At 34.5% G+C, this 25,277-nt stretch overlaps 1 protein-coding gene across 3 annotated transcripts in view; it reads left to right on the top strand.

Annotated features, from left to right (window-relative positions):
• The window catches only part of ANGPT1 (angiopoietin 1), a 239,371-nt gene that overhangs the window by 33,847 nt on the left and 180,247 nt on the right, over positions 1 to 25,277 (top strand). The window contains exons 2-5 of one of the 3 annotated variants that reach the window (XM_042923456.1): positions 13,835 to 13,992; positions 17,947 to 18,056; positions 20,715 to 20,757; positions 22,182 to 22,294. The exons of the other annotated variants lie outside the window; for them this stretch is intronic. The gene's annotated coding sequence lies outside the window, so the exon portion shown is untranslated. The remainder of the gene's footprint in view (positions 1 to 13,834; positions 13,993 to 17,946; positions 18,057 to 20,714; positions 20,758 to 22,181; positions 22,295 to 25,277) is intronic. 3 annotated transcript variants of the gene reach the window in all.

The raw sequence follows: 25,277 nt of genomic DNA, 5'->3' as shown, positions 1-25,277 counted from the left end.
CTCAGGGGTACGTTCCACATGGTAGGCAGAAAACCAATGAAGATCAACTTTCTGACTTCTTGTTCTTATAAAAACATGCTTTTTACAGCTTCATTCCAATCCCAAGTCATGGGTCTTTCTAAGGCTGTTTCCATGCTTGAAATTGTTGACAAAAGAGACTAATGAGGAGGGAGGTTCTCCAACCAGATTCTTCTTTAAAGACAAAAGCCTTGATTGTGAGTTCAGTCAGGCCCTGCTGCCTCTCTTATTAGAGATATTTTATTGCAAGTTTGGCAATAGGTAATGGATGTTTAACAACAGCCACAGCAAAATTGCAAACATTACCCACAGTGACTCGTGAGGAAAGGGCAGAAATTACCATAAATATCTATTTTCTTATTTATAAACTCTCCTTTTGACCATTGTGCCCCATTCAAAACATAAGTGGCTTCACCAAAGAGAATGATGCAAAGCTTTTTGTATTTACTTGATTTTCATTCTTAGACTAGAAGACCAGGGTTAAACCACATTGCCAGGAAATTCAGTGATAGTTATCAATCATAGAATGTGGGAAAACAGGAGATACTTGCTAGAAATGTAAACAGAGATTTCCATTAAGACATTTAGCAAATGACTTGATACATAGAGTTTAAATCAGCTATTAGTTTATTCTGAGACCACTTCACCAAAAATTAGAAAAATACTAACATGTAAATTTAAACTGTAAACCAAAGAAGTGTGCTACAACTTCCAAATGTTATCTGTAAGTAAAGTTACAGAAAAGGGTGTTCTACATTTCTGTACTATTCACACAGAGATAAAGAAACAGACCTGCTATGCATGAACTCATTTTGAACCAAAAAAGGGGTCCTGTTGTTAAATCCTTCCTGCTATCTTTCCTAATCATACAATCTCAGTAAAAGGGAGGGAGGCTACACAGTGAGGTAGCAAGACATCTGGGAGCTATTTTTAGGTTGAGAAAAAGGCTTCTGAGGGAATATTTTGAGAAGGTGGGTAGAGAAGAAGACATATGGGGGCCAAAGGTCACTGGAAGAGTACCGGTAGAACTTATTTCCAAGTCACTTCATTTTACAAGCATAGGCAACATTTTGGGGAAGTATACCCTAGACAGTTATTCCTCTTAGATGGTCCTCCTATTTGATATTCTTTGTGTTCTCAATAGGACGTACATATTATTTTTATAGGGCACATTAATACTAGTGTAGATTTATTTGTTTTGCTTCTTTGTTTATTGTCCTTTTTTAAAGACATGAAAATAAATATTACATTCAGTCAAAGGGACAGAAACAACGTTAGGCAGGTGAGATTTATAAGAGAAACCTGACATACTCATCGCAAATTCAAGCCCCTTCAGAGTAGTAAATTAGATATTCAGGATTGTACATTATATCTCAGTCCATTAGCATGTCATTTAGGCTGGCTTACAAAATATGTGATATTTCTTTTGAGCAGAAAATATACTAGTTCCTACTTAAGCGTGTATTTCTCTATATATAGCAAGACATGTGTAGATACTAGTTTACTCTAGTGACAAAAAAAAAAAAAAAAAAAAAAGAGGAGTCGAAGGGTTATATCAAGGCGTCTAGGACACTACCAAATACTCAAAAGTGAGAGAAAACTGGCTCAGAACTTGCTCCAAATTACTTGTCTGGTAATTGATTTCTGTCCAATAGCAGCACATCTTAAGAGAAAAGAGATAAAATATAAATGGTGCTGATAACATCTCACAAGCATATTCACCCTCTCCACAAATCTTCTTCTCAACTATCCTATGTTTAGGTTGTTTAAGGTCACTAGAACACATTTATAAAAAAAAAAAAAAAAAAAAAAAAAAAAAAAAGGACAGGATTGTGGACCACACCATATAAGTAGCATGCTATGCTCAGTTCTCTTCTAAACCATTTGCCCTGGAATGTACCACCAGCGAAGCACAAAACAGAAGTTGAGTTGGACTTTAGGCATTTCTTTGTTTTTCAGCTGATGTCTCTTATTACATGGGTGCCAGGTGTTCATCACAGAAAAATGAGAAAATACAGTTAGGCTAAAAGAAATAAAAATCACCTGCAATGTTGCAGAAACAACCATGGCCATTTTCACATCTTTTTTGTAAACTCCCCTAGATTTTTTCCTTTACAGAAATATGAATTTATTCCAAAAAATTGAGGTTATTCGATATATGATATTGCAAGATCTGTTTTTTATTTCAATGATATGCTACATACATCTTTTCATGTCAAGAAATGTATTTTGCCATCTCATTATATGGTAGTCAGAATTCAGTTATCTAAATGTATTCCACTTTACTCAGTAACCTCCTATTGAATATAGATTTTAAACCAATTTTTATATTATAAATAGTATTGCAATGAACATCTTTGTAAAATTTCTGTACCTACTCTTATTTTTTTTAAGTTTATTTTGAAAGCAAGAACTCCTGTGCACAAGCTGGGGAGGGACAGAGAGAGAGAGAATCTTAAGGAGGCTCCGCACTGTCAGTGCAGAGTCACGTCTGGCTCGAACTCACGAACCATGAGATCATGACCTGAGCCGAAATCAAAAGTCAGACGCTTAACCATCCTAGACACCCAGGTGGCCCACCTTAATTATTTTTCATCAAAGTTCTTGGAAGTCAAATTTCTAGATCAAAGGTAACATACAAAAGTTCTGAGACCTCTTGAGACGGTCTGTGGATAATTTATGTATACTCCCATTTGCATTATGAGAGAGTGACCATTCCTAACAAGCAGAAATACATGCATATGTATATTTTTACAAGCATTGGGCACCATCATTTAAAAAGTTCACTGAACATATGTCTTTTTTGAACGTAAAGTTATAGTAAATTTTTCCCTATATAGCCCATTCCAGTAAAGGAAAATAGGTCCCTTTAATTCATTATAATTGATATATAAAACATTTTCAGAATGTCTCATGTGTGTTTAGTAAAAATCTAGTGAATAGAGATTTCCATGAGGAAGACTAAGAATGAGCATTTCTTGAGTCTGTACTATGTGACAAATTTACTTAATCTCATGAAAACTTACAAACATCTGGTAAATAGAAAATATTTTCTTCATGGGCACCTGGGTGGCTCAGTCTGTTAAGTTTCCAACTCTTGATTTCAGCTGAGGTCATGATCTCACGGTGCTGAGTTCGAGCCCTGCGTTGGGCTCTCTGCTGGCAGTGGGGAGCCTGCTTGGGACTCTCTCTGTCTGCTCTTCCCGCACTCACTCTCTCTCAAAATATATAAATAAACTTTAAAAAAAAAGGAAAAAAAAGGAAAGATTTTCTTCATTTTTGAGATGAGGAAGCTAAAGCTCGTGGAGTGTGGGCAGTTCATACAAATTCAAACAGGTAGCCCAAGTTAAGATGGTGTGGGAATCCACATATTTGGCTTGCTAGTCCATGTTCTTTCCACAAGACCTTCATTGTGAAGGATGGGAGCAAGTTTCATTGCTTGCATTTTCTTTAATTTCATTTTTTACTTAGGGGTAAGAAAATTTGGCATATGTCTGTATGGAATGTAGTAGAATACATATTTTTAAAAATATGATATATTATGGTAGGCATTGTGTCAGAATGATTGTTGGTTTTCTTTTTCTAAATGTTACTGCCCTGTCTTACTCTATTCATTCTATAAGGAGATTTATGTAGCTAAAGTACACACATATACACACACTCACACTTAATACACAGACATATATGTACATATGTAAGCATACACATACATACACATATGAAATATAAAATAAATACTTGGGAATCAGATTAACAGAAAATAAAGATAGAAAAACAGAATCATCATTGTAAAATACACACACTATGTAGTCCTTTAAAATTGATAGAATCAATTTTAGAATCAAAACTTAGACTAAATTTTCCAGCAGTCAAAGGAAAAGGTAAACACATCAGGTGTAAGAATTTAGAAATTCAGAAGAAACACATTTTCTTTGATACTCCCAGGTCAGTGATCTAAAAAGAAAGATCTTTGTTGTTCAACAAAGGATCACCATAGGTACTGGATGACTTCCACCATATCATCTCTGTTATAATGAGATTTTCTTGTCTTTTTCCCCATTAGAACATCTCACAAATTATTGTCTAAATGATTTATAAAATAACCAGTTCCGTATTTAAAGGAGTAACCCACTTCAGTCACTTTAAGAAAATATGAAATGAATAAATGTCACCTTATAAATACAGATCTATATTTATAGTACTAAGGTATCTATGTTATTAAAATAAGCCAGAATCTTCTGTTGATAAAAGCTTTCCCCTCATAATAAATAAAACTCAATATCTGTAAAAGCTGAACTCTTTTAGGGTATGGATATTCCTTGGAAGATATTGTGCCTAGTATCATAAGGTTAAAAATATTGTGTGTTGTATGTATTTGTTTATTTGTATATCAGTTTGGGGAGAATACTTTCTCTCATTGTTAATCTCTTTTCTATATCTGTACTTCATGAACAGTTAGTGCTCAATTGATGTCTACTGTTGGTAATCATTATTTAGGAAACAGATGGTAGGAAAGAGTTACTGCAAATCTAGAAGCATAAGTATTTTTTTTTTATTTGAGAAATGCACATATGAAGAATTTCTCTGTCCCTAATTAGAAGTATGACCATGAAAAGTGAGAAGAGAAGTTACACAGTTACATAGTGTCAAATAATTTCCCTAAATGAGATATAACTTGAAATAAAATTATCATGGTACATTTACAGGATATTCTAGTAAATATGCAGATAGTAGTCAAAACGTTTCTTATCTGTAACATGATGCTAACTTCATGGTGTGATTGCAGGGATTAAACAGTAAATCAGGGGAAAGCCATTAGCAAAATGTCAGGCAGTTAGTGCTCAATAAATAGAATTTATTCTGTTGTTACTGCTATTACCGTAGCTTTAGTATCTTTCTATAATTTCCTGTTTTAAAATAGGAATACATATATACCTATTAATATTTTCATATTCTTGATAGCACTCTTGGAAATATTTTATTTGGGTCAAGCAATTTTTCAGGATTTTTGCTTAAAATAATATTAGACTTTGTTTTGTTTGTTTTGGGTGATACTGCTTTCTTTTTGGATGCTCTTGACAATTTCATGTGTGCTTGTTATTCTGATTCAAACCTGGGAGGAAAATATCTCACAACACTGCATGATTTACAAGACCACACAGTGATTTATAAGGGTTTCCTCCCCTCCCCCCCATAGAGCTTTTAATGGGGAAAACCCATCTATATTTCTGTGTCAAGAAATCACCACCTTTATCACATACCACAGACATAAATGAACCATATAAAAGCAAATAATCCTTAACTCCTCTACAGGAAGCTAGAGCAGAATTTGAGCTTTAGCAGATGCTCCGAATGTGTAACTAGCTGTAGAACCATGAAATGTGGATACTAACAAGAAGTAATACAGATAGTTTATCTAGTAGAATGGCTTTAAAAATCACGTTTGAAAAACTGGTATCTTTTAAACAGTATCTAATATCCCATATGATTCCCCTAAGAACTCAAGTCATTTTAGTTCTGTATCAACTTTGCTTGGATTTGGATAAGACACTTTTGCCATCCTCCTTTAATTTTGTGCTTTTAACCAAAACACTGATTCATCTTTTTTTTTTTTTTATGTTTAATTATTTATTTTGGGATATAGAGAGAGCATGAGCAGGGGTGGGGCAGAGAGAGCGGGAGAGGGAGAGAATCCCAAGCAGGCTCTGCACTGTCAACGCAGAGCCCAATGCAGGGCTTGAACTCTCAAAACTGCAAGATCATGAGTGAGCCGAAACCAGGAGTCAGATGCTTAACCAACTGAGCCACCCAGGTATCTCAACACTGATTAATCAAATGCATTTTTTTTTATTTAAAAAATTTTAACAATTCCTGATGGTTAGATTCATTCTTAAAGACTGACTTTTAAAAGCACGTATTTTGGGGCACCTGGGTGATTCAGTTGGTTAAGTGTCCATCTTCAGCTTAGGTCATGATCTCACAGTTCATGGGTTCGAGCCCCATGTCGGGCTCTGTGCTGCCAGCTCAAAGCCTGGAGCCTGCTTCAGATTCTGTGTCTCCCTCTCTCTCTGCCCCCTACCTGCTCATACTCTCTCTCTCTCTCAAAGATAAATAAACATTAATTTTTTAAAAAATCAGATATTTAGCTACTTCTAAACTTTGTGGGTGTATCCACGTTAAAACAAATTGAAAGAAGGGAGGCTTGTTTCACTCAAAGAAAATTATTTAAAGGATAAATTTCATGTAATATCTACTCATCCTCCAGGGTAAATATGCAAAGAGTTATACCTAATATCACTAGACTTATTGAGCTATTATATATGAATAACTGTAGAAAGTTCTTTGTACAAATTTAAAAAGTCAATAAATATTACAACATGGACTACATTCAAATGCTGTTTGCCTAATGCAAGTGCCATGTAAGAGTGAAAATATGTTGATTGCAAGCTAAGGTGTATCTGGTTACATGATTTGATGTAAAGGTAGAGAAATAGGACTCATTTATATTGTGGAATAGGCAAAGTATATCCCCATGTGAGTAAATTTTGTGCAGGCATCAGTCTCCAAACAGTGTGCTCACCTGTACTGTCATCTTTGGGCCCCAGCATTTCAAGGGAAACTACTGATTCAGGGTCTTGTTCTTCTGACACATTTTTCTTTGAGAATATCAGAAGTTTGGGGTTGTTTTGTTTTATTAATAAGGGATTTATGAAGTACCAAAACCCTCTGCCTACACTCCGGATTGAAATATATAGTAATACTAAATAGGTCATTAATTTAAGTCATATATGCAAATAATAGAACAAAAACATCACCAAGAAGTGAGTCTGTGTTGACACAGTAAGTAGAACAATGATCGTTACTGACATTTTCGTTGTCACACTGAGCAGCACTAATGTTAAAAATATTTCATAAAATTATAGCAATTCATTACACATACCAATTCCTCCCACTCTTTTCTATTTACAGCTCACTTCAGGGAAGAAGTATCACTTTGTTTTTATTCCCCACTCATATAGGCTCTCTAGAGGTCCCAAGATCATCCTCTTTTCAAGAAGAGAACAGGAGAAATTCTGTTCCATTTATGCTGCACCTGCATATTTTGGTGCCAATGTAGATCATCCTAAGAAGGTTAGTTTGCTGACACATAAAGGGGCGATATACATGGAATACTGAGTCCAACAAAAAAGGAGAAAGTGTTATCTGTTAATGCCAGAGACCAAACAGTGGCTAATACCTAAAATGGGAATTGACCATGATTAACAACTGTTCTCTAGCTTATTCGACAATATCACCATCTAGTAAGCCAACCTGAGAAACAAACAACAAAAATTCATCACTCACTTTAAGGAGGGAGGGTACAACTAATAATGATTATGATTTTCTGATCACTTTCAGGCACTTTATATCTCTTAAGCCTCACATTTCTATGTGGTAAATATCATGTGCATCTTTTTAAATTAAGAAATTTGGTGACGGAGTAATTAAGTTACTGTCTTCAAGTTGCACAGCTAATGTCTAATAGACTCAGTACTCACCCCAGGTGTGTCTGATCCTGAATGGTTTGCCTCTGTGCTATTGGACACTGCCTCTCCCTTTGGCTCAAAAGGCACAACAGAGGACTGTAGGAGTCGGTATATCTGGCTTTCTCTTTCTGTCCCATCACTTTATCGCTGGGTGACCTTGGAAAAGCTACTACTCTCTGTGCTTCAGGTTTCTCATTTTATAAAGTGAATATAATGATAGTACCTATCTCAGAAATTTTGGCAGATTAAATAAGTAATATGTGTAAAGCACTTGGAATTACTATGGGTAATATACATAGAAATAAAATAGTAAATGCTCAATAAATATTTATTATTATGTTAGCTATTGTCAATGCAGTAATTAATTTCTATTATCATCACTACTTTCCCAGTTCACCCTGATTATCTCTCTCGTCAGTCAACAAAGATTTATTGAGCACCTACTTTGTGCCAAGCACTTCCTAGGACCCTAGACTATATCAGTGAACCAAAAAAGATACAGATCCTTGCCCTCATAGATTTGCATTTTAGTTGTTCTAGGAAGGTCATATAGATAAATAATAAATGTATAGCATGTTGAAGGGTGGTAGTCAGTGTTATGGAAGAAGGAAAAGTAGGATAGGGTAAGTTGAGTATGTTAAGAGCAGTGTGAGCATTTGAAAACTGCTCGTTTCAGACTTATAGAAGAGTTGCAGTAGTACAAAGAACACTCCCATATCTTTTACCAAGATATACCAATTGATTACATTTTGCCCCATTTGCTCATTTGTTCATTCTTTCCTTCTTCCTTCCTTCTTCCTTCCCGCCATCTCTCCCTTTTTTTCTTTCTTTCTTTATACTTGCCTACCTACCTATTTACCAACAAATATACAAATATATACAGATTTTTTCCCCCTGAACTTCGGGAGGACATTAAAGACATTGTGCCCTTTAACTTCTAAATATTTCAATGTATATTTCCTAAGAATACAGACATTTTTAAGCATAATTGCATTACAGTTATCAAAACCAGGATATTTAATACTGGTACTGTACTGTTATCTAATCTAGACTTCCTACTCAGATTTCATCAGTTATCCTGATAATGTCCTTTATACCTTTTCTTTTTCTTGTCCAGAATTCAATCCAGGACGATGTGTTTAATTAATTTATTAATTTATTTAGTTGCTATGTTTCAAGTTTTTATTTAAATTCTAGATAGTTAACATAATAGTGTAATATTAGTTTCAGGAGTAGAATTTAGTGATTCATCACTTACATATAACACTCAGTGTTCATCACAAGTGCCCTCTTTAATACCCATTGCCCATTTAACCCATCCTCCCTCACCCACATCCCTCCAGCAATGCTCAGTTTATTCTCTATCCATGTATTGAATTTAATGTCAAGTTTCTTGTGTTTCTTGTGTGTGTCAGTGTCCTGTGTTTCTTGACCCTTGATCTTGACATTTTTGGAGAGTTCAGGCTATTGGCATTTGATTTGGATTTGCTTTGTTCTTGAATTGAATAAGATTATGCATTTTTTATAGGAAAAGTACTAAAATGATATTCAGTCTTTCTCAGTACTTTATATCAAGTGTCAAAGATGTTGGCTTTTTCCAGTGTTGGTGATGTTAGCTTTGACTTCCTGATAGTAATCCAGCAGGTTTCTCTGCTATAAAGGCCACATTTTCAGTTTGTATTTAGTAAGTATATGTAAGGAAATAATTTGAGAATATGTAAATATCTTTTCCTCATCACACTTTAAATTACTACTTTTATATCCATTGATGATTTTCTAAATCCATTATTACATCTATATTTATTGACTGGGATTCTCCTTTAAGGAAGACATCTGCCTTCTTCGTTTCTTTATTTTTTCATTTATTTATTTATATCAGATTGGTTCAGGGATTCAATAGATATCCCTATGATATCTTTATATTTTTATTTCTGTATCTACATCTATGTCTGTCTCATGGATTCAATAGCTATCCATTTGATATCTTTACATTTTTATTTCTGTATCTACATCTATGTCTGTCTGTATAATGTGTGTGTGTGTATGTGTGTTTATAAAACATAAGTTAACATTTCTGTCTCCCAATTCTTTTATACTAGAGGGTACTTTCCATCTAATCTTCCTTCTCTCTCTCTCTCTCTCTCTGTATATATATATATATATATATATATATACATATATACACATATATGTATATATATATACATATATATACACATATATATATATATATACATACATACATATATATATCTAAAGCTATAAAGGACCTTATTGGGACAACTGATGAAATATGAGTAGGAAGTCTAGATTAGATAACAGTACAGTACCAATATTAAATATCCTGGTTTTGCTAATGTAGTGCAATTATCTTTAAAAATGTCTGTGTTCTTAGGAAATACACATTGAAATATATATACACATGTACACATACACAAATATATATGTCTTCTTCAAAAGGAGAAACTTGTTTTTCATTATTCACAACATCTTTACTGGTTTGCTTATGACTCAAATATTAAAAAGATAGTTTCAGAATTGATAACTTATAGCACTTTAAAAAGCAAACCTACTAAGTAGATTTCAATATTTTCAATATTTATTGATTTCCTTTTTGTAGTAAGTTTATATACAGCGATATATACATATCTTAAATGTAAAAATTAATTAATTTTATCTCTGTTTATAAACACTCATAAAACAAGGGCACCTGGGTGGCTCTGTTGGTTGAACATTCAACTTGATCTCAGCTTAGATCATGATCTCACAGTTCATGAGTTTGAGCCCCACACTGGGGTCTGCACTGATGGGGCAGAGCCTGCTTAAAATTCTGTTTCTCCTTCTCTCTGCCCATCCCCTGCTTGTGCTGTCTCTCTCTCTCTCTTTCCAAATAAACAAATAAACTTAAAAAAATAAGCAATCATAAAACATATAACCCTGTATGGAACATTTGTATAACCCCAGAAAGTTCCCAGAAAGAGGGAAGAGAGTTGAAGGGAGGAAAGGAGGTGTGCAGATCATGAAGGGTGTTATAGGCCATCGCAAAGTCTGTTAGACAGCTATCAACATAATAATCATGCATAACAAACAATGGCAAAGCTCATTATCTTCAACAGCATTTATTTCTCACTTGGGTCAGCAGGTCAGTTTTGACTCTGCTAAGCTTGGCTTGGATTGTTTGGGCTTGGGTTCAGGTTGCAAGCTGGGATCAAAACTGTCCCCTGTATATCCCCATTCTGGGTCGTAGCTATCTGGGCTACTCTTTTCTCATAGTGAATAGCATACAGCAAGAGGAGTGAGTGAAAATATAAGATGTCTCTCAAAGCTTTGGCTTAGAACTGAAACATGATCTCCTTTACATATTTCATTGGCCAAAGAAAGTCATTTGTTCAAGCCCAAAGTCAGTGGGACAGGGATGTAAATTCTGTCTACTCTTGTGAAAGATGCTTAAAATTCACATGGCAAAGAGCATGAATGCATAATTCTATTATAGAGAGCTAACGAGAATTGGGAACAATCTAATCTGTTATATAGGTACTTTGCCTCTGAGTAATATGTGGAGCCCTTGAAGAGTTTCAAGAGAAAAGTGGATTTAAATTTCAGAAACACCAGTCTTTTTTTGTGCTGAAAATATACTCTCAGGGACAAGGGTAATAGCAAGGAGACCAGGTAGGAGCTATTAAAACAATTTAGTGAGGAATGATGGTTCAGAAGAGGGTGGTAGCAGTAGAATTAGAGAGAAGTGTTAGATTGTAGATATGTTTTGATGGTAATCAACAGGATTTCCTGAGAGATTGGTATGAGAGAGAACAAGAAAAAGAGGAATGAGAGATGACTTTAAAGCTTTCAATCTAACAGGCTGATGATCAGAAGGAAAGAGGGGCATCAAATGAAATGGGGAAGACTGTGTGTAGAGCACATCTTCGTGGAAGAGTAGGAGCTGAGTTTTTGTTATTTTACGTGAGACTTGATTATTATGTATCTGAATGGAGAGGTCAAGCATGAAATTATCAGGTCTGGAGCTAAGAGGGACACTGGGTTGAAGAAGTTAAATTTGGGACACTTAAGCATATAGATCATATTTAAATCCATGTCTCATGTTCTTTGCAACAATCACATACTTGAGGCCATTTGGTTCTACTCTTCCCATTTTCCAATGCATCTTCCATTCTGTCAATATTTATGCTTTGAAAATGAAACTCTGATTGTTACTCCTTGCCTTGGAGTATACCATACCTTAAAGACAAAATCCAAACTTTGTATAGAGCTTCACAATCTGACTACAAACTATTCTCACTTTGCCTAATAAAATCCTATTTATCTTTACAGGCGAAATGTAAATGTCAGCTCTATTGTTCAATTTTCCTGATACCCCAGGAAGAATTATTTTTTTTTCCTCCATGTTCCCTCAGAACTTGTATGCTCTTTCCTGTATTGTCCAATATGATAGCTACTAGCTATATGTACAGTTGAAGTGTGGCTAGTACAAATTGAGATGTGTTGCAAGTGTAAAATCCACATGTCACTCCAAGGCTTAGTACAAAAATATACAAAACATACCATCAAAACATGTATATACTTGTGAAATGGTAATATTTTAGATATATTAGGCTAAGTAAAACATATTCTTAAAATTAATATCACTTGTTTAATTTTTACTTTTGAAATGTGGTCCTCTAGAAACTTTAATATTATATATATGGATTCTCATTTATGGTTTGCAGTTGATTTTTATTGGACAGTGCTGCCTTAGAACATGCAATCACATGCTGTGTGATTACATATCTGTTTTTTGAAAGATTCTGAACTTGAAAACAGAAATTATATCTGATTACTCTTGCTAACACCTGGTAGGATTTTGACTACATGCTCAATAAAAGTTAACTGAAAGTGTATTGATTTCTGATTGATGCTTGTCCTCAGACATTGATATGCATATAGATTGCCTATTGTATGAACATAAGTAGAATTTGAGAAAGAATCAACTATAGGAGGTCCATAGTATATATTTAAGAAACCCAGGTGCTTTGCCAAAGTCAGCCAAAATTTTAGCTGATCACATATTTGTATCACTATTTCAACCTGCTTCCTCAAAGTAGTTACAGTCAGGATCAAATTACAAATTAAAATATTGTATTGTTTGTAGTAAAGATTGATAGTATCACATATTTTTATAACTAAAATATTCAATTTAATTTTTATAGAGACATTTGGATTCTTAGTTTTTTATAACTTCAAATTTCCAAGTGAATTCTTATTACACTGATTTTTATTTTAATGACATTTGCCTATTAAAGAGAGTCATATTCAATTATCCTTCATAATCTATTGTGAAAGAAGTAAGATATTATAATACATAACTTATATAAGGTAAAGAATTATATGGTTTGAAGGAATGCTAAGGACCCAGGGACATCTCCAAAGGATAAAAATAAGGATAAGAATGTACGTTTTTTTTCTTCATTTTCATTTTTTTCTCCTTCCCATTGTGTCCAAATACTCCTGATTTTGGAAACAAAATTTAAATGAAAAATATCCACTGAGTAGTGAGATTCTGATGAGACCAGAATTCATCAAAATGGATAATCCAATGAAGAAGACAGTAAATTGCTTCCTGAAGCTTTCTGTCTGTGAGAAACAAGATTCTGATATGACAGGGGATATGATGCAACTCATTATGGAGAGCATGTACAGGGAGAGCACTGCTGTAGAAAAAGCAAAGTTAGAGGTTGCAAATTAGTATGTACTGTCAGTTCTGTTCAGGGGAAAGTACATTGATTCTAATGACCAGTCCTAGGTGTCTAGACAGAAATACCCCTGCAGGGAAGAAGAATAACATCTCAAGATATGTTAATTTGATGTAAATCTCCCTTTGACATGCTGGATTTCCCCTTTATGGTTCACTCACCAGGGTTTTGGTTTGTTATTTAGTCTCAGGAGTGCTCTGCCCCTCAGAAAGAGAGTAGAAGCATAATTTATCTTCCATGATAAATTAATAGCCATCATCTGCTCTACAAATCACTGTTCTATGTGCATGGTCAGGCTAAATGATTTTTCACTCTCATAAATGTTGTAAAGTAACAAGAATAATGCTGGAATCTGAGACTGAGGAGTATTACTGTTAAACTCATAAATATTAAGGAAACCTGTCAGTTTGTATGTCTTTGTACGTCTTTTTCTATTCCGTATCAGCGTGACTTAACCAAATTTTAAAGATTCTTTTAGATATTATTGGTGACAAACGCATAAAAATTTACCTCTCTATGCAAAACATTCTTATATATTTACAGAGTTGTTTCATTTATCACTGAGAATAAGGAGTAAGACCTAATGCTAGAATGTTGACCCTATTGGAGCGCTCAGTAATATTGTTCTACAAACACTTGAGCCAACTGACAGAAACAGAAGGTTGACGTATTATCTCAATCTGAAAATATATCCTTGGAAAGTGAGTGTTTGCTTTTTCCTCATTAACTGTGTCTAGTTTCCATGTGAAAGATAATGATGTTCAAGGTTCAGTTTAATAATAAAAAACCTGTTCTTTCCCCTAGGTATCCTAAGCCAAAATAATATGTACTTTCAGAATTCCCAGTGTTGCTAAATATCTTGCTCAACACTTAATAGTTTGAGGTCTAGGGATTTCTGTTTGGCAGTAGACACTGGTGCCAGTGATTCAGACATGGTGCACCCACACATAACCCATGGACACACAGAGCCAGATTCTCTCTTCACAGGGGATATACTGAGAGCAATTTAAATGAATCTGTAAGGACACTCACTCTTGGGGACTCCTAATGAATGCCATTGCCATCAAGCATACTAAATTATACCCAAATAGTCCGAATCTGTACTTAAAATTTGAGAGAAGACTTTAACCAGAGTTTATTTTGTGTTCTTCTATATGGTAACTTCATGTTCAGTGATATACTTGTGACCTAATCTCATTTTATCTTGGTTAGAATGGTGTACTTATGTACTCTCAAAGATTGTTTATTATTCTCACACATTATAAATTACATCAATACTTGAGTTCTGAGAGCCAGAATTTTCAATGCAAGGAAAATGTTAAAGATGACTTAGCCCAGCCGTCTTATTTTAGATGCCTCTAGAAGTTAATTACCTTTCTTAAAGACATTGATTAATAGCTAATTAAGAAACAGAACAAGGACTGAAACCTAAGCCTCCTAAATTCTAGTACCAGTCTTTCCATCACATAATTTTGCCATAAGAACCAAAGAGATTCACTGGAGAGGGGAAAATATGTTGAGCTAGATACTGTTCTAGGCCTTTGGGATGACTAGGACATTTTCTCTGCCCTCAGAAAGCTCATGGTCTAAAGAGCTAGATAAACAAATTAGAGTTTTTAAGTTGTATAGATGCTCTCATAGAAGTCAATGAAATAGAAAATGGGAGTACAAAAAAGAAATGATCTATTATGTTGGTAGATGATTGGAATATGCTTAATAGAGAATGAGACTTGAGGATTTTGAAATAAAGACTGGGCTGTGCACTCTGCATTAGGGAAAGAATATTTAATTCTGGTCTGTGACATGAAGACATTGTACAGATGTTACCAGAAATATGAGTGTAGCTGAAAGAATGTTTTCTTATTTGCCCTATGAAAAAAAAATGTGGCACCTTCTTACAGGCAGATGCTTAACAGGCTCAATTACTGGGGCTCATGGGACACAGTGAAATTTAGGCATAGTTTCAGCAGTACTTCTATATCAAACCGTGTGTGTGTGTGTGTGTGTGTGTGTGTGTGTGTGTGTGTGTTGAAATGCAATCATTGCCATCGTTCAGAGCAATAAGCTGAAATGACTATATTTGGGATACGAGAACAAGGAAGCTAGAAGATATGGAATGAGGGTTATTATATAAGAAATATCAAATTTATCTAAGAGCTACTACCATTGTCTTACAGAAGGAAATCTTTTCAGAAAAGAAGGAGCTCATACTTTTTTGATATTTGAAGGGGTTTCACACATGTGAAACATGCAAGTATTTAAGTACACTTTCAATTCTCCTGGGTTTCCAGCTAATATATGATATATAAGTCTAAGAGGTGATGGGACTCCTCTTTTTACCTAAAAAGATCTGACGCCTATTAGAGGTGTGGTTTTGATGAGAGGTAGGCCAGACATTGGACCATGTATGATCTCATCTTGTCATCACAACAGGACTCTGAGATTATTATTCTTATTTCAAATCTGACAGATAAGAAAACTGAGGCTCAAGAGGCTAAATAAATTGTATAAGGTCAAACAGACTGCTTGTGAACAAGCAGAGATTCAAATAAAGATCTCCTGAAATGGCTTCCTGTCTACTCTATGATGCTGTGCCATGTTAAAGAAAGTCCAAAGTGAACAGGAGCAGATTCTGTGGAGAAAAAACAATAGAGCAAGATGCTTAGGATAACTCATTAGAGGAATGACCAGGGTACAAAGAAACTCAGGGAATTTGGTAACTTTCTTCAAATATTAAAAAGATTACTAGGGCACAGGAACTATTTCAATTGCTTTGAAAGATCTTTAGGGCTAGAATATGAACTAATATGTATGTGTAAGTTGCAAGGAAACATTCTGTGAAAGAATTTTCCAAAGAGATAAAAATAGACTACACTTGCTACCGAGCTAATCAGTTTTCTCTCATTGGTCATATTCAGTCATAGGCTTTATAACCACTTCATTGTCTATTACCGAAAAACAATCAAATGTAAACTTAGAGTTTAATGAATTCTTTGCCCCCACTGCCACCTTTTTTGTTTGTTTGTTTGTTTTTTCATTCTGGCTATTGTCAGTTGAGAAAGGGGCATGAAGTTAGGGTAACTACCAAGAAATTAATTGAGTGATTTTCTAATTAAGCAACTGAAAGCTTAGATTATAGCCATGCTGGGTTTCTGCTATATTTATTCATTTTTTCCCCTTTGGTTTTTTATACATTATATAAAAAGTGACTTGGAATGTTTACTTTTTTTTCTCTAGTTTTAAGTGCTACTTTATACGTTTCAAATTAAGCATATAATATAGCTGGGAATTAATTAATTAATTAATTAATTAATTAAATGGATTCCCATTTAAAAAATGGGGATCTCATATGTCCTCAAATAGAAGTTTAGAAAGCATCTTACATTACCTATGGGTTTTTCTGACTTACTCCAACTAGAATGGGAAAGTGTTTCTAAATGTGATTATGTTTCAGTACCATTAGCCTATTGTTTTTTGAAAGACATATTAATGTTTGGAGAAAACCTTTGGTTTCCCAGTTATGGTAGTTTATATGCCTTTGGGTCAGTCATTTAAAGTATACTTTACACTTACATACTTTAACTTAGCACAAGTATGACTATATTACAATCATAAAGGATTGACAATTTGTAAATAGGAACACATCAAGATAAAATTTTAAATCATCCCATATTTGCAGTCCTCTATATCTGCATACTTGTACTTACTGAATGAATGAACAAATGGAAACTTATTTGCTCACTTACCTTGAGCATGTCTCTTCACACCTCTGGGCTTCTGCCTTTCTGTACAATGAAGAAATGGAATCAGAAATCTCTCAAGTGTCTTTTAGCTCTCAGTGGTATGTAAAATTTGGTAATATATTAACCCCCAGGGAGAATCCAGAAATACTTGGAAAAATTAATGTAATTAAATTAAGAAAGGTTTTTTATAATCTCCTGTGTTTTGCAGCTCATGTCCTCTAAGCAAGTCAGGATGCTTGAGCACTCAATTTTATTTACCACCCACCTCTATGCAGACAATTTCCAGATCTTCCTCTTCTGCCCTGACCTTTTATATTCTTCTCAGTCAAGATTTCTTTCTGTTTATGGAACATCTTTATTTAGATGTCCTGCCATCACCTAAATCTAAACATGCTTAAAAAAATAAAAAGAAAAGAATTCATGGTCTCCCCTTAGCCTGTCTATTCTGCTTTCCCTTTGTATCATTTCTAGGCAGAAACCCTGGGCATTCCCTGCCCATTCCCATTTACTTAACATCTCCAGGATGGTCTAAATTCTGCTGATTCCTACTCATTTTTTTAATTCCTGTGTTCTGCATTCCCACAGCGTCAGTCTGGTCCATGCCCTGTGCACCCAGGTTATTTTAAGGGCCTCCTAGTGAGCCTGCCTTCCTGTATTCATTCCTTTTTTTTTTTTTTTATGAACACTATGAAGAGCCAAAGAATCCTTTTATTCAAATGCCTTTTGAGCAGCAAGACAAACTCCTTTTCTGACTCCAGTAATTTAGTAGTGGTATGTGCCTTTAGGGTGGTATTTATTTTTGTATGTAAATTTCAAACATAAATATTTACTTATGTAAGTTTTGTCTCTCATCCTAAATCAGGAGTTGGTTTGGGATTAGAACCTTTCTTCTCTTCTTACTTCTTCCTACAGATTTTGTTGAATATCTACTTGTGTAAGATGCTCTGTTAAGCATTTTGACAGCTATAAACATAGATGGAACATGATTCTTATCTTTGGAAAGAGTACTCCTACTTCCTGAGGTAAAGAAATTAGTTTTTGTTGAGTACATTTAGGTGCTGGACATAGGCCATGACATAAATTATCTCATTTAAGTATTGATATTTTTTTCCAGCTTTATTGGGATATAATTGATATATAACATTATATAAGTTTAAGGTTTAAACATAATGATTTGATATGTGTACATATTGTGAAATGATTACTACAATAAGGTCAGTTAATACATCTGTCACTGCACATAGTTACAATCTTGTGTGTGTGTGGTGAGGACTTTTAAGACGAACTCTGTTAGCGACTTTCAGATGCACAATATAGTATTGTTAACTGTAGTCTTGAAAATTTTGTACAATGAAATTATTATCACCTTTTTACAGATGAAGGCCTAGGGTTAGAAGAGGTTAAGTAGCTTCCCCCAAGGTTTGTATGACTCTGAAGCCCTAGTTCTTAGTTCCATTGCTCATAATGAAATCTATATTTAATTGTTTCTAAATTAATGGCGTTAATTCTGGTATTTGAAGAGCCTAGCAGTTTCCTAAATGGCATCCTATAAGACCCAGTGATTAATATGCATCTAGACATTCCTTTATTTCTCATAAATAAGTGGTGCTGTGGTTACTGACATAAAAATTTATATTTAAATGTTAAACTCTATTATAAACAGTATTTGTGGTACATGAGAGACCCTATATATGTGAAAATTTTTATATAATAATATATTGCATTTGGGTCCTCCCAAAATTCATTTCATTTTATTTAAAAAAAAATTTTTTTTAACGTTTATTTTTGAGACAGAGAGAGACAGAGCATGAACGGGGGAGGGTCAGAGAGAGAGGGAGACACAGAATCTGAAACAGGCTCCAGGCTCCGAGCTGTCAGCACAGAGCCCGACGCGGGGCTCAAACTCACGGACTGTGAGATCATGACCTGAGCCGAAGTTGGACGCTCAACCAACTGAGCCACCCGGGCGCCCCAAATTCATTTCATTTTAAACTTCATTTTAAAATGTGCACTTTTTGTATAGTGACAGATGGTAGCCATACTTCTGGTGAGCATAGCATAATGTGTAGATTTATCAAATCATTATGCTATACATCTGAAACTAACGTAATATTGTGTCAACTATACTTCAATAAAAAGAAATTTAAAAAATGTTCATTTTGTTCGTTAATTAATACCATATGCTGCCTTTTAAAAAAGATGTAGCCTATAACCATTCTCCCATGTTAATTATTTTATTTATCAATATATTCCTGCTATAAACTTGGTAGGGCTATTTTAGGATGCCCATTTTTCAGCTCAATAAGACATATTTTTTTCCCTCCAAGACCACACACCACATAAAATAGATTTATGTCTGGAGTGGTTTTTGTCAACAAACTTCAAAAGAACACATTAGATAATTTCTGTGGTAGTCATGGCCTAAAATCTCTATCAGGTTGAGAATTATGTAAATAGTCAAGATAAACATTTTTTTCCTGCTTGCCTATTCACTGACTTTAAAAAAATATTTTGGTAAATAATTGCAGGATATGGCAAAAATTCTTTAGTTCCCATGTTTAGAATAAAACCACCGCCTCTCTACTGTGAACTTAATTTGTGAGAACCTGACACAGTAACATTGCGCATAAAAATGATCAAATTATTTTCAGTAAGTATTTTAAATACGTTTTTATACAGCTAAACGGTCTTTATCAGGAAATACCACTGAAATTATTTAAATGAAATTAAGCCCTCCCCCCTGCCCACCACCAGATAGACGAGTAAAGATAGAGACAACAAAGAAGATGAAGATGGTAACAAAGAGGAAAAGGAGAAAGGAGGAGAGAGAGAAGGAGGGGAAGGAAAAGAAAGTGTAGTAAAGCTAAAAAACTAGGTTTCCACGTGGGTCATTATTGACCAAAGTTTCTATGATTTCTCAGCTCCTTGTCCCGGCACTGTGAAACACACCCAAGAGTTTCCATCTTTCCTAGCCTTTAGCGTTGTGGATGGTTAAGGTGTTAGGAATTTTTCACACTCTTAAAGTAAGTGAGTTGAGTAGGGAGTTAGAGGCTGAATCTCACACAGTAGTTACCAGCATGGGATTTTCCTGACAGCAGAGAGGGCTTAATCATCTACTTCCAGTGGGTGGAAGCATGCTGGAGAGCTTCTGCCTCCAGCAGTTTCCTACACAGGGCCTGGTGTCTGGTAAATAGAAGACATCAGTCTCCAGTACTATCAGTCCTTTGCTTTTCAGAAACACTTATTTCAACTGAGTTTTCTTTTTTATTTATTTATTTTTGGTTCAAGATAAAAAGATACCTGCCTGTCTTCTTTGTTTCTGCTCTAGCCCCATGCCATCATCTACTATGCCTGATGATTTATTGCTTCTGTAGCTTGTCAATTAAAAGTGCTCACAAAGACAAACTCTGCAATAATGTTTTTAGCATGTTTAATAGAGTCTGGTTAAGTAAACATCCTCAACCAAACCAGCAAAAGAGAGCTTAAAATAAACAGAGCTACTGTGCCAAGTTCATAATTACTTACACATTTAGCACTCTGCCCATCTTCTAAGCATGGCCATTAAAACCAGATTTGTGTATTTAAAATAATTGTCTTGAAACCATAGTTATTCAAATACTACAGAACATTTACATACTTGAGTTTTTTTTTTATTATTCTTTTTTTTTATTCCCCTTCAGCTTACTAAAACCTGGAATTTGTTTCACAAAACTTTTTTTCAAGGTAAGTACTAACATCTCTCTGTAATAGGCCAGATCAAATTACTGGTTCTTGTAGAGTCAACTGTTCCTTGGGGAGACATCCTCTCGTTCACATTCTCCAAATTGAGTATTTTTGGAAGAGTACTGAGAAGTTTCATATCCCAAATTAGAAGGGTAGCATGATTAGTTTATTAATAGGCCAGTTAAGATGACAACCAAAAATTAAAAGTATTAATTAAAGTGATATAAAATGGGATGGTATAGTATTAGAAAAATACATGAGCTTTGGAGAGACAGTTACAGAGATATCCTCTTGCCTCACTGGCTCTCAGTTTCAGGCCTTCAAAATAGTGGTGCTGGTGATGATTAGGGTGGAAAATGGAGCTATACTGGAAGATGACTTTTTAAACTAGAGATACAAGTAATATAAATTATAGACTTATGTTCACTAAATGTTGGCTATTATTAAATGTTCAAACATATACTAGCATATAATTTCCCATTTTATATTTTCATCGTTGTTCATATTCATGCAAATAAGTTGTTGAATTTCAAATATTTCCCCCATATGTATGTAGGAATTTACATCCTTGTGTAAATGGCAATGGATTTTTCTTGCACCCCAGTATGATCTTAAGCTGAGACCTTCCATTGGAGAACTGGATGATTAACATTAAATGAGCACTGCATCTGAGGAGTTGTCCTCAGTGGGTCATTTTTGGATTCTAATTTGTTTAATTACATCATTAGTGAGCTGAAAAAAAGGAAATAAGTAGCATGAGAAGTACATCTGCAAATGATAAATGAAGATGAACTTCAAATTGCCAGGAGAGAATAAAAATAGATTTTCGGAAGGTTGCTGAAACTGGTCGCGAAGAAGAGAAAGAAATGTGGCCCTAAGCAACCATCTTCCGTATAAGCACAAGAGTGCTTTCATAACATGAGACCCGGAAAGAGGAGAGAGCCATGTTAACAGACTGTACAAAGAACCCAACTTACCACGGGCACCAAAGCCCAAACAAACATAGTATTCTGTGATAGTAAATGCAATCTAAATTTCTCATTTCTTAAATATAACAATGAAATTAAGGAGAATATAGTTTAACATGGCATTGAGATGAAGTCTTGGTTTTGAGACCAAGCACTGATATGAGCTGTGTGGCCTCTGCTTCTGTCAAATCAAGAGAATCCTATTACATGCCTCTAAGGGTTGTTTTGAGGGTGAAATGAATCTAGCACTAGATTGTAAATTCCACAAGATCAAAAACTGTGGTTTATTCACAACTGTGTCTCCTCTGCCTGTCACAATGCCTGACACCTGTGAGACAGCAATTATAAATATTTTGAAGGGATGTTGAATCATAGGGTTGTTTTCAATGTTATGTGTAATATAAATGAGAAACTATCTTGAGCTTTTATTTGTTTTCTTGTTTGCTGTTGGCCTAGGAAGCCAGCTCCATGGAAACAAGGAATTGCCTTCCTTTTCCCTGCTATATTCCCAGGTCCTAGAGCTGTGACACCAGGATGTATTTTTCTGCCAGCTTATGGCATCACCTGAGGTTTGTTAAATTAGTAGAATTATGGACCCAGACCCAGATCTCCCAAATTAGAATCTGTATTTACTATTCACTGATAATTCTTAAACACATTAAATTTTGAGAAACATTTGTCTAGGAACCTACCTGTTCCTAGTAATTTCTCTATGAATTGTTACTAAATAAATGACTATAGGTTTTACCATCACAGTTAGCAGATTTAAAATCCATAATAAATGTACTTCAATAATATCCTTAACAGATTTAATGAAATATAATCTGCATGCCATAAAATTCACCCATTTTAAGTGTACAGGTCAATGACTTTTAGTAAATTTGTAGAGTTGCGCATACAGCACTGCAGTCTAATTTCAGAACCTTTCTGTCACTCCCAAAAGATCCCTTTTGCCCATTTGCAGTCATTTCCCATTTCCAACTGCAGCCACTATAACATTATTTTAATATCCATCTGCCATTCCACATTGTGGATAGAGAGTAAATAAAGGGGGAACAAATACATCTCTTTCATACACACTTTGGTAAGTAAAAGTGATTCTTGAATGAGTTTCATTGTGGTTTAACTTAGCATTCGCCACAACTAAATGGATTTGCTAAACAACTAAGAGTTCAAATATGATTCAAGGGAAATGTTTACCACTTTGGGGGAACAAAACGTTTGCAAATAGTTTATTTTCTAAACTAACGGGGCACATATTTACAACTAAACATTATCAGTCTAACAAAAACAGAAGCCATAAGAGTTTAGTTTTTAACTTTAGTACACTAATTACAAATCACTGCCATCTACTCAGGGCCAATGCTAGGCCAGCCTGCAACCTTCGATTGATATTTGAGGTTTTGTATCTCTTTAGAAGTTTGTATTAGCTGAGTTGACTTTTGGGACGTGGGGGAGGAAGTCTCTTTACTCTTTCGTCTCCTCTACTAAATTCATGTTCTTAAGATCTTTCTCTTGGACTTTCTGAGTTGGCCAATAAATGATCTCATTGGCCCCAATCATTCTATATCTTCATCTCCTTCATTCTCTATTCCCAACTCCAAGAGGAGTTATTTCAAATCCTCTGCTTAAAAACCTTCCATGATTTCAAACTGTTCATATAGTGAAGTCCAAACTCTCTAGCATGTATTTAGTGCAGCCTGTTTTTTTCTTTCTTTTTTTTAATTTTTTTTTTTGCAGCCTGTTTTTTTCTATCTCATGGCTTGTGCTGCTCACATTCCCACCTGGCCTGTTAGACATGCCACACCTCTCACTGTTCTCAAAATCTTCCAAGCACATCACACATCCAGGTCTTTGCTAAGTCTGTTACCTCCCTGCGTAATGCTATCTCATTTCTCCCTACTCATACATGAAATCTTATTATTTGGACAATAACTTAAATGCTTCTATGATCCCTTCTCCAAGATGCATCCTTTCCTCAATGAGGTTGCCTCTTTTTTCCATTTGTGCTCACTTAATATTGTATTTTTACTTCAAATTTATTATATAGAAGGATGATGACTATGTCATAATTAGTTACCTGTTCCTATCACCTTTCACCATATCTGTTATATAGTAGGAGCTTAATAAAGAATGTGTAAGTTCGTGAATGGTTAAGGGAATCTTTGAAAACCTGCCTTTGAAGATTGTTGGACCTGGAATCGCTCTAACATCTAGATGAAACATAAACTTCGAACACACTAGTCAGAAGTACTTGGTATTGTGTGTGTGTGCGTGTGTGTGTGTGTCCCTTTTGTACCAATGTATCTATTAAAACTTACAATTTGAGATAAGAAAAAGCATTAACAAGGTAAGATTTGTTTTTTGTAGAGTTGGTCCTAGAAGTCTGGCTTATGATGGAATTTAATATACTGTTTCATCCATTTAAAATCATAAACTCTAATAGCTGAAAGGACTTAAAAGATAGTTTTTTTTTAATCCACTGGTTTTCCAGGTGAGAAAAATATTGCCCATTGTCTTTATTTGTACAGTTTTCTTTTTCATCTCGCATGACAGGGTACTGAGGCAATCTTTTTACTTTTAATCTTTTACTCTATATCTCTTTATTAATAACCTAGTTAAACACTGTGCCTGAATATGCCCGTTCTCTGCATAGGATTTTGAAAGCCGCAGAACTATTTCACAAGGCAGATCTGGTTTCTTGGGGAAGAACTCAGGGAAGAATTCTCCATTTTCCAACCCACTTGTAATAGAATGTTCCTTCCCCAACATTTATTTGCCACTTGGTGGCCACTGGGCTTTGTAGTAATAAAAAAAAATCACACGAAACTAAATAAAAGGTCTGAAATTCACTTTGACTATTTTTCCCCCTTTATCAACTCTGTATTTTAAATCATTAAAAAAAAAACGTTAATTTCCCCTACATCCTCATAAATTGGGCAATACTCAACCACTATTTAAGAAAGTTCAGTGCTTAAAAAGTATCTTAAAAAATGGAGAAAAATATGGAACTATTCCACATGTGAAATATTAATATTTATTAAGCTGAAGGTTTTTTAACAAATAAATACATTATTGTTTTTATAAGACCTTTCTTTGTAAAGACAAGAATTATAAATTGAAAAATGTAAGGAATGCTTACAGGAATGAATGCATACATAAAAAGTACAGATAAAGCAGGAGATTCCATAAAGCACATAGATAGTGAGACAGCAATTCTCATCTTTCTCTCTGTATAAATATGTATCTCCCTTGAAATAAATGTCATTAACAGCATTATGAAATGTCTAATACATATTAAACACTTTATTTAAAATCTGACAGGTGAGTTAAACACTTGTGCAGACACCCCTTGCTTTCCTTAGAAAGCTATATTTCAGAAAATTTAGCAGGCAAGTAAATGCTGTTGTCGCACCTGACTTACATTATAGCATCATTATAGAATTCTCCTAAAATAATTTATTTAGAATAAGATTTATTTATACCTTGTAATGTCCCTGGGTAAAATGAAATTGATTTGTTTTTAAAGGATTTTATAGTTATTGTTTTAAT

Source organism: Panthera leo, chromosome F2 (genome assembly GCF_018350215.1).
Source record: "Panthera leo isolate Ple1 chromosome F2, P.leo_Ple1_pat1.1, whole genome shotgun sequence".
Classification (NCBI taxonomy): domain Eukaryota; kingdom Metazoa; phylum Chordata; class Mammalia; order Carnivora; family Felidae; genus Panthera; species Panthera leo.
This window is presented reverse-complemented; position numbering and strand designations above follow the sequence as displayed.